Source organism: Pseudochaenichthys georgianus, chromosome 19 (genome assembly GCF_902827115.2).
Source record: "Pseudochaenichthys georgianus chromosome 19, fPseGeo1.2, whole genome shotgun sequence".
NCBI classification, from domain to species: domain Eukaryota; kingdom Metazoa; phylum Chordata; class Actinopteri; order Perciformes; family Channichthyidae; genus Pseudochaenichthys; species Pseudochaenichthys georgianus.
This window is the reverse complement of record NC_047521.1, coordinates 18,212,118-18,219,785: the sequence shown is the minus strand read 5'-3', so window position 1 is coordinate 18,219,785 and position 7,668 is coordinate 18,212,118.

Sequence of the window (7,668 nt, the reverse complement as noted above, 5' to 3'; positions counted from 1 at the left end):
TGGTTTCATTTGTCATTTTTGTGTGAAAAGTGACGTTAAACAATTGATTGATGTTCAACATATTAATTATTTCGGGCAGCAGGAATTGACCCTTGCATTTGTTTTCGGGTTGTCGTGATTCATTACTTCAAATTATTTTAATAATCCATGAACTGGATGTCCCTTTTAAAATGCTAAAAAAAACATTTAAAAGTCATTTACATATAATACTTGATCATTTGGTTACTTACTTGCTCATAACAAAGTTAACATTTTAGTTTTTGAAAAGGAAACCCAAAAAGAGCATTTTGGCACTTCTTTTAAAATAAGCTGTATTATAAACCAACGACTGGCTGAGGTTTGCAGAAAAAGTCCTACTTTTAGTCCGACTATTCCCTACCTAGAATATCACAAATTTGCATTTTACTCATTTTAACTTTACACGGCACGGATAGTTCATGCAAGCTTAAATGTCTCATACACCCATCACTGCTTTCCCTCCATCGCTTCTTTCCACCTCTGTTTTCTATTTAATTGGACAAATAATTTTCCACAGTCAAATTAATTGTGACTTTGGGGCGGGGGGGCGGAACCCACTCTGGCATCGTGTAATAATTTCAGACAATTCTAGCCTCCAACTATATGAGTAGAGTTCGGAGTAGCATAATTGAGTCAGTCGTTATGTGAATATATTTACGTTCAGTGTTACCTTTATCTTTAGAGGTGCTGGTTGTCAGATTTGAACTGATTTAAAGCTTTATATCAAAGAGTCATAACAGTGTAACATCCCTCAGGAAGTGTTTGTGGTCGGTACGGTGGTGATTGGAATCTATGCAATAACCAGGGCTAATGTTGTGAAGAAATCATATCTGCAAAAACCACAAGCCATTGAAGCTATGTGGAAATGAGTGAGAGTGTTTGAAGGGCAGAGAGATATTGCAGAAAAGCGTATTACTCCTGAAGCTCCGCTCAACTTTTCAAGCAGAATGAGCTTGGAACAATTATGACTCAAGGACATGAGTCAACTTGAGTGACTGCACCATATACGCCTGATATAGATGTTAGTTTGAAAGCTGGAATGGAGATTTTAAGTGTTTTCTTACTGTAAGGGTTCATTTTAAATACAAAAGAAAGGGTACTATACACTGCAAAAATGTCTGTTCCAACACGTTAATGCACATACCCAAGACTCCTTTCTTTAACTGCGGATTGTTTTGTATATTACAGCTATTGCACTTGTCATCTAGATGCAGGATAAATATAAATGTCGCATTCATGGTCATTCATTGCTATGACAACAACAGACGTCGAAAACCAGGTGGGTGAAAATAGAGACTACACGAAACAGTATTGTCAGCACGTTTGCTCCGAGGCCTTTTAAATGACAGATGTGCGGTGCCAGATGCCACAGTGGCAGGACAAATATCCTCCAGTCAGCTGATTTTCAGAGCTGAGCTGCAGCTGAGCGCCCATTCAGCTCAGTGCACTGTGTAAGGGAGACAGCGTTACAGCATGATACAGAGTCCAGGCTCACAATGCAACCCTGTTTGCTTTCTTCTACTGTACAATTAACAGAATGGGTTTTAGCCTCGGTGATCTGTTAGTTGAATGTTGATCACTGTCAGACGACAAAAAGATGTGTCATTACAGTGTCAGCAGAAACCTGAAGCGTTGTCTAACAGACGTTACTGAGATGTTGACAATGAAAATCCAACGTTTGTTTACAAAACTATAAAATCATTAATATTATTGCAGGCATGAAATCCTAATATCCTGATAACTGAACTTAAACTTCCACTGTACGTTTTACATTTGCATTCAATTTCATATTGAATAATCAATTTCTTGCACAATTAATATCCTGCATTATATTTGGTAGCCTAATGGAAATTTGTATTTTTCCACTTTGTAATGCTATTTTATTTCTGAAATATTTTTGACTGTCTTAATTTCTGTTATGTACATTGCCTTTTTATGCTGCTGCAATGCAAACATCTATCTATCTATCTATCTACCTATCTATCTATCTATCTATCTACCTACCTATCTATCTATCTATCTATCTATCTATCTATCTATCTATCTATCTACCTATCTATCTATCTACCTATCTATCTACCTATCTATCTACCTATCTATCTACCTACCTATCTATCTACCTATCTATCTATCTATCTACCTATCTATCTACCTACCTATCTATCTATCTATCTATCTACCTATCTATCTATCTATCTACCTATCTATCTATCTATCTACCTATCTATCTACCTACCTATCTATCTATCTACCTACCTACCTATCTATCTATCTATCTATCTATCTATCTACCTACTTACAGTAGAGTAAGACTAGGATTCTCTAAACATGCTTTGGGTGCTTGTGCTTTGAGCTAAATGCTAATGTCAACATGCTAACAATGGCAATACCAACATGCTGGTGTTTACTGGGATTTTGTTGTACCATGTTCTCTCTCTCAGATTAACATGTGAGCAAACATGTTATATTTAGCACAGAGCACACACAACCGCAGAGGCTGATGGGAATGTGATTAGTTGGCAGGTAATTGGTCTTAAACTAAAGGTATGCAAGCAATCCAATCGTTTTAACCTGCAAGTTATTAGGATACATCCTTTTGGAACAGTATGTTTGGACCAAAATTATTCATAGAATCAGAAATGTCACCATCATGGTGGAACTAGAAAAAGCTCAAAGGATCATCAAAGTAAGCAGTCCTCTAAATGTATGTCTGTATAATTAAATTAGCAATCTGTCGAGTTGTAAATAAAAAAACACAGTACTTGTTCACACCAAAATATTAGAGCACGGAGGTTTTAAAAACACGTCAGTTTGTCAGCAGTCATTTATCTTGGTTACAGAATAGGAAATAACCAGTTTAAATATAATCTGTTGGTCACAAGTGGTGTTTTCTCTGTGAAAAGACGTCTGTGTTAAACCTCTTTGGCAGTAATCGAGTGACTGTGCGTGTAGCTCTTTGTGCAAGCAGTAGGTTCCTTTGTAAGATGTCTGCAGTCTTAATGCCTCGGTAAGAATCGGGGTGTCTCTGTGTGCATGATATTTCTGTTCAAACGTTGCACTGGGGAAATCAGCACAAAACAATCTGCTTGGCCATCTGGAATGTTTCAACATGCCTGTTTGTTTGTGAAGCTGCACATCTGTGTGTGTCTGCAAACATGTACAAGCAGATTGGCATCATTTGCTTCAAACACTTGAGGGCAGTTCTTTACCCCACGGCTACATTCTGAATGAGCATTGTTTCTGTTATTTTGCAAGGACATAAGACCGGTGTGGTTACAAGAGTCAAAACAACACTCCATAACATTGTGATAACTACAAGAGCAGAACCACTGAAAATACCCAGATGTCGGGGTGTTGTAATGGGAAGCATTCTTGGATTCTTTTCTGGGACATTATTTTCCTGACTTTTAACGGGTCAAAAGATCAAGTGATTTAAACAATAATCAGCAGATGAATTGATAATGGAGAACATCGCTAGTTGCAGCTCTACCTTGGAGTATGTTTCTTGATTTTCTTAAAATGTCAGGTTCATTACAGGTCAATATTGTCGAGTATAGTAGAAATGCCAAAATTGATCCAATGACAACCTGTAAATCCATAATTATGTGTACTTCTCAGAACAAAAATATTGTAACAATTAAGGAAACTAAAATCAAATCAAGTTTTATTTATATAGCACATTTTTAAAACGATTTTTGGTCGAGCCAAAGTGCTGTACATACAGTAAAAATACTTTGCAATAAGGACACTTTACAACAAATACAACAGCACAGTTTAAAGGATAAAGGATAAAAAGGTACCAGATGTATGTTGATACAAGTTTAATCAGACTTGACTTCACAACTGGGTAAGGACTCAGCCATTTTAGATTTGTGTGCACCTTACATCCACGTTGATGTCAGCTCTCTATGGTCAAGCTGAAGAATAACTGCACTTGTCTGCTTTGACTGTTCTCACTCTGCTTTGATCCTCATTAGTTGCTGGCCCAGTATTTTGTCGCACCCTTTGGCTCCAAACCAAACACTGTGTCCACATGTCACCTCAACAAAGTCCTTAAGGCCGGGTCATGAACAAGGAAACTTTTTTAGAAACTCAACCGGTTGGGTTTTCTTAAAACAATCCTGTACAACTTTCCCTAATGTAGAAGGAAATGACACAGAATGTACACAGGTGGAACAAACATTTTTTTTTAAACAGTCCTCCAGTATGAGCTTTGTTTACTCCTGGTTACATTTTCAAGAGTTCCGCCATAGTGAAGATTCAATTTCAGAAACGTCACCCTTTTTGGTTTTGTGTGTATGTGCCATATGCATGCTCATATGTGCAGCTGCATTTTATTGTGTGTGTGCGCTTTCCGTCGTCTTGACTCCACAAATGTGCCGCTTTTATTGTTGCACAGAGAGAACAGAAGGAAAAGCCTGAGCCCTCATGGACACCGGGCACATATATATTTAATCTGCTCAATTTTACATACTGTTTAAATGGGTCCTGCATTTTTAATGACCCACTCTTTCCCACTGACACGGCAGCAACCATTATCCTGGCATTGCTATTATGTAGTGTGGTTTATGCTTGTTGCCAGGCTTTATTTCACCTTATTCCCTTTCCTTCTGATGTTAAAAGAGGAGATTTGAGTACAACTGAACGGATATTAGAGCAGCAATGTCAGCCATCCTCCACCCTCACAGCATTAGGGTGCAGTTTTATGGCTGCAAGCAGGAATGGCATTAAAGATGCAGAAGGGTTGAGCCTCGGTGGTCACTGATCAGTGGTACTTTATAGTGGAATTAAAATGAAAAATGGACCTCCTGCAAAGTGTGTTTGTACCAAGAGAATTGTGCTTATAATAATAACACGGGATAGGCATTACATGGAGATAGATAACTGTCTGGTTTGAAAGGATTTAAACAAAACCCTAATACATTTTACATGTCAGAATGACCATAATTCAATTTGAACTTTTCCCATGACTGCGTGTGACATTATTAACATTGTTTACATGTGGCTGGTTCATCTGTCATGGGACATATAACGCAGGCTGTAGGCTGGATTGGGATCCTGAAAGATGTTGTTGGAGTTGATTGTTGTTTGTCTTTAGCACATTCACGTCACATTCAAGGTAAATGCTTTGTGATTAGGCGGTTAGATTGAAAAGCAGCGAGACTCCTGAAGAACAAGGCTAAAACCTAATGTTTAGCGGAACATCTGCAATGTGCTATAACATTGTTTAATATGATAATTTGACCTGTGATACATAATAACAAATATGTAACGCTAAGCCAATCTCTCCAATGGGGTACCTTTAGGTGAAGGCATGCTCTTATTCTTGTATCAACATAACATAACTCAACGTATGCCTTTTATATTTCAAGTTTCAAGGCTTTATTGTCATTTGCACATTAGCTACAGTGCAGATATGGCAATGAAAAACTTAAGTCACAGGCTCCTCCAACAGTGCAGCATATATAGGACATAGAACAAATACAACAGATAAAATAGTGCAAGAGAATGTTTTGAGATGTGCAAGTAAATACAAATAAAATAGAAACAGTGCAGGAAGAGTCTTTATACAAGTAAATGGAATATGATATATTCGATACATAATTTGCGAGATGCAAACAGATGAATATTTAAGGATGTTCTTTAAAAAGTGCAGGTGTTTAATAGTTTGTTTGTAGCCTTTATTTAACCAGGTGAAAGCCCTGCAGGACATTAGTTACACATGTAACATAAATATATAGTCTTATGGCCTGTGCAATGAAACTGGATGGACTGGGATATTTCCAAAACTTTTCAGTTTTTCAGTTTTTGACATTCATCTTTAATTACCTAGCAGATATTTTCAGTCAATTGTCTGCATGCTTTCATCCTCCTCCAGAGAACTACTTATCCCCAGACTTTTCCTAGCAGCATTGTAAGGTTGACATTTATTTATTTTGTCTTTCGACTCCACCTCGAGCGATAGAATTATTAACAAAGCACTGCTAACAGAGCACTTATATACTAATAAAGGACTGGCTTATCTACAGTATAGCCAGTTGAGTAGCACTTGAAATGCTTGGCTCTATGAAACCTGATGTACTTATATGATTCTGTTTTCTTCAAAGTTGTGTCTTCCTGGTCGAATGTACTTATTGTAAGTCGCTTTGGATAAAAGCGTCAGCTAAATGCAATGTAATGAAATGTCAAGTACAGCTAAGACTGATGGGAGTATCATCATTAGTGTTGCAGGTGTGGACATATAAACTTCACACAGTATCTTTCATCTATCTTTCATGTTCCTCCTCCATTTGCATTAATCGTCTCTGTTCTTTTACTTGGCTGGTATCTTTTTCATTCCTTCGCACTTGCCCTGTACATAGTCAGTCTCTAGCAACAGGAGGTTTGCAAGGACTTATGCCAGGAACTGCATTATATGTTATCCGCTGTGAGTGCATTTGGCCTGGAGTGTTAGCTAAATCTAAAAGGACTATAGCCTATTCCATTTGTTCTAACTGACTGAATTGTAACTTTCGGCTGCACTTTGGTTATAGTACTTATATGCCAACTCATAACTGCACATATAAAGATCAAAAATGAAGTTGGAGGACCTTTGAGGTTTTTGACAATGGGATGAAATGCAAAGTAAATGAGAACATTATCGACGTGGGAGTCTAATGGTCTCTCTGTGGTCATATATCTTATGCCTCTTGGGTCATTTCGAGTCTATTTGTCCTCCTACCTACTTTTTACGGCTGCTTCTCTCACACAAATCCTCTCATCCATATGGGAACGATCTGACAATAGCTGAACAATTGTTGCCATTAATACACTATAGGAACTAGGTGCTCTGCAGTAGCTCCACAGTAAAACTGCTGTTGAAATTCCATCGACAGGTGAGGCTGCAAGGACAAGAGGGATGAGTGTTTGCCAAATCTGTTTGTTCACTCCAGCCGAAGGCTAAAGAGTGACATCTTTCACCTTTTCTGTACCATCACACATGTCTTCCACCAAAAGCAGAGGATGACCCAGTGCCTCAGGCTGAGGTCGCTCTCGCCTCGAAGTTTCTTCCCTAACTTGATTTTACCGGCCCTTCACACAGAGCTGCAGCTGGTAAACAGAACCTAAGTGTAGATAACAAGAGTTGTCAGGTTGAAATTCAAGTCTGATTGTGTCCTATTCCTTCATCAAAGCTAGCCAGCAGGCTCATTCTTTGTATAATAATGACAACACGTGACTTTTTATGTGGATAACGTTGGATTTAGTCTATTATATTTACTCCCCTCTACTGAAAATCATAAATTCTGAGTGGGACCAGCTATTATTAACCACCACTAGCATTTTAGATTAAATGACTATGCTGACGTTGTCGAGTATTGTATTATGCAAGGTTGTTGCTCCTCCATCTATATGGGCGTCCTCTCCCCCCAACTGGAGGTCCGCCCGGTCTCCCCTCGGGCGTGTGGTGCGACCTCGCGCTCCCGATGCTGTGAAATGTCACTTTGCCGTTGCTCACAGAGGCGGGGAAGTTGCTGCAGGGCCTGATCCATCGTGGTGGGAAACAAATGGAACAAGAGTCTAAAGGTCAGACCACCAGGCTCCTGAATACAGTTCAGTACTGCTGTATTTATTTACCCTTTTGGTATGTCTTTTTGTTGGATCCTAATTAGC